This window comes from Salvelinus sp. IW2-2015, unplaced genomic scaffold, assembly GCF_002910315.2.
Source record: "Salvelinus sp. IW2-2015 unplaced genomic scaffold, ASM291031v2 Un_scaffold3448, whole genome shotgun sequence".
Classification (NCBI taxonomy): Eukaryota; Metazoa; Chordata; class Actinopteri; order Salmoniformes; family Salmonidae; genus Salvelinus; species Salvelinus sp. IW2-2015.
This window is the reverse complement of record NW_019944728.1, coordinates 1-3216: the sequence shown is the minus strand read 5'-3', so window position 1 is coordinate 3216 and position 3216 is coordinate 1. Positions and strand designations below refer to the sequence as shown.

Sequence of the window (3216 nt, the reverse complement as noted above, 5' to 3'; positions counted from 1 at the left end):
AGGCAGAGCCGTTAAAACCTAAACCATTCATCTGCTTCTGTTTTCAGGCAGAGCGTTATAAAACCTAAACCATTTCATCTTTCTGTTTTCAGGCAGAGCGTTAAAACCTAAACCATTCATCTTTCTGTTCAGGCAGCAGCGGTAAAACCTAAACCATTGCAATCTTTCTGTTTTCAGGCAGAGCGTTAAAACCTAAACCATTCATCTTTCTGTTTTCAGGCAGAGCGTTAAAACCTAAACCATTCATCTTTCTGGCTCTTGTGTTAGGTGCATGTTGCATCTGTGTTACTGTAGGTGCATGGCCAGGCGAGACCGTTTTCAGGCAGTGTGTTTGATGCCTGGTACACAGTGCACAAGGTTAAGATTAAGACCTATAGGTTCTGTCTCACCTGTGTGTGTTCTCTGGTGGGCCTTCAGATGGGAACTCTTGGTGTAAACCTTCCTGCAACCATTGAACTGGCAGCGATGGACTCTCTTCTTGTTCTCAGGGATATCTCCCCCCAGTGAACCAGACCCCTGCTCGCTGTCACTGTGTGCCCCCCTGCTGGGCGGCGAGGGTAGCGTGGCGTGCATGGCCACCAGCTTGGCTGCGTTCAGACCAACCTTCTTGGCCACCAGTTTGAGCGTGAGCGTGCCGTCGGCTGTAGCGGTGAGAGTCTGCGTGGGCTTGACCAGGTGGCGACCCAGCTCCGGCGAGGAGGGCGGCGTGAGGGAGGTGACGGCACTCAGCTGGGCAGCGTTGACCCCGTTGACCCCCTCCTTGGTGGTCTTTGCTCCAGACTCTTTTTCAGAGGCCTTGGTGTTGTGGAGGTGTGGGGCCTGTAGGACCTTGGGGAGGGAGACGAGGAGGGGAGGGGGGCTGGGCTGGTCGGGGAGGCTGGGGAGGAGTGGGTCCAGGGGATCCATCAGGTCACTGTCAGCACCCTGCATGAAGGCAGGCGTCAGGAGGCAGTCGAGCTCCTCGTCAAACAGCTCTGATAGACGCTTGGGCTCTGTCTGCAGGTACCGCTCCAACTCCAGACACGTCTGTAAGACAGAGAGAGAGACACGGTCAGAAACAGGAACAGTACAGGAGAGAACCCCTCATTCATAATTTACACATATCATTTAAGGGAGAGACATGGTCACAACAAGATCACTCAGTCAGAAACAGAGACTCATGGTCAGCACGGGCACAACAGCCTCACGATAATACTCCCTCATCCACACATACTGTATCAGACCAATAACAAACTACTACTGTATCAGACAATACAAAACTTACTTACTGTATCAGAGCCAAATTACCAAACTTACATACTGTATCAGACCAAACCAACTTACATACTGTATCGACCAATACCAAACTACATACTGTATCAGACCAATACCAAACTACATCTGATCATCAGACCAATACACAACTACATACTGTATCAGACCAAATACCAAACTACATACTATATCAGACCAATACCAAACACATACTGTATCAGACCAATACCAAACTACATACTGTATTCAGACCAATACCAAAACTACATACTGTAATCAGACCAATACCAAACTACATACTGTATCAGACCAATACCAAACTACATACTGTATCAGAACCAATACAACAAACCATAACTGTATCAGACCAATACCAACTACATACTGTATCAGACCAATACCAAACTACATACCTGTATCAGACAATACCAAACTACATACTGTATCAGACCAATACCAAACTACATATACTGTATCAGACCAATACCAAACTACATACTGTATCAAGACCTACTACCAATAACTACATACTGTATCGACCAATACCAAACTACATACTGTATCAGACCAATACCAAACTACATACTGTATAGACCAATACACAAACTACATACTGTATCAGACCCAATAACAACTCCACATTACTGTATAGACCCAATACAAACTTCATTACTGTTCAGACCAACCAAACTACATACTGTATCAGACCAATACCAAACTACATACTGTATCAGACCAATACCAAAAACTACAGTACTGTTAATACAGACAATACCAACACTACATACTGTATCAGCAATACCAAAACTACATACTGTAATAGAGATACAATCACCAACTACATACTGTATCAGACAAATACCAAACTAATTACTAGTATCAGACCAATACCAAACACACAATACAATGTATATACGTACCAAACTACATACTGTATCAACCAATACGAACTACATACTTTCAGACCATACCAACACAAATACTGTATTCAGACCAATACCAAACTACATACCTCGCTAATCAGACCAATACAAACTACATACTTGTATCAGACCCAATACCAAACTACATACTGATATCAGAACAATACCAACCTACTACTGTATCAGACCAATACCAAACTATACCTGTATCAGACCAATACCAAACTACATACTGTATCAGACCAATACCAAACTACATCACTGTATCAGACCAATACCAAACTACATACTGTATCAGACCAATACCAAACTACATACTGTAAAGCCATACCAAACTACATACTGTATCAGACCAATACCAAACTACATATGTATACAGACAAATACCAAACTACATGACTGTATCAAGACCAAATACCAAACTACATACTGTATCACGACCAATACCAAACACATACTGTATCAGACCAATACACAAACTACATACTAGTATTCAGACCAATACCAAACACATTACTGTATCAGACCAATACCAAACTACATACTGTATCAGACCAATACAACACATACTGTATCAGACCAATAACAACACTACTGTATCAGACACATACCAAACTACATCTGTATCAGACCAATACCAAAACACATACTGTATAAGACCAATACCAACTCATACTGTATCAGACATACAATACTCATCAGACAATACCAAACTACTACTGTATCAGACCACATACCAAACTACATACATGTATCAGACCAATACCAAAATCTACATACTGTACTCAGACCAATACCAACTACATACTGTATCAGACCAATACCAACCTACATACTGTAACAGACCAATACAAACTACATCACTGTATCAGGCACAATTACCAACTACATACTGTATCAGGACCAATACAAACTACATATTGTACAGACCAATTACCAAACACATACTGTATCAGACCAATACCAAACTACATTATACTCAGAACATATACCAAACTACAGATTATATCAGACATCCTCTCTCAACAACAACAAGAAA

General features: G+C 42.0%; 1 pseudogene; it reads right to left on the bottom strand.

Annotated features, from left to right (window-relative positions):
* Positions 1 to 257: 257 nt before the first annotated feature.
* On the bottom strand, positions 258 to 1026 carry LOC112075885 (Krueppel-like factor 7 pseudogene; annotated as a pseudogene).
* Between the last annotated feature and the right edge of the window lie 2190 nt (positions 1027 to 3216).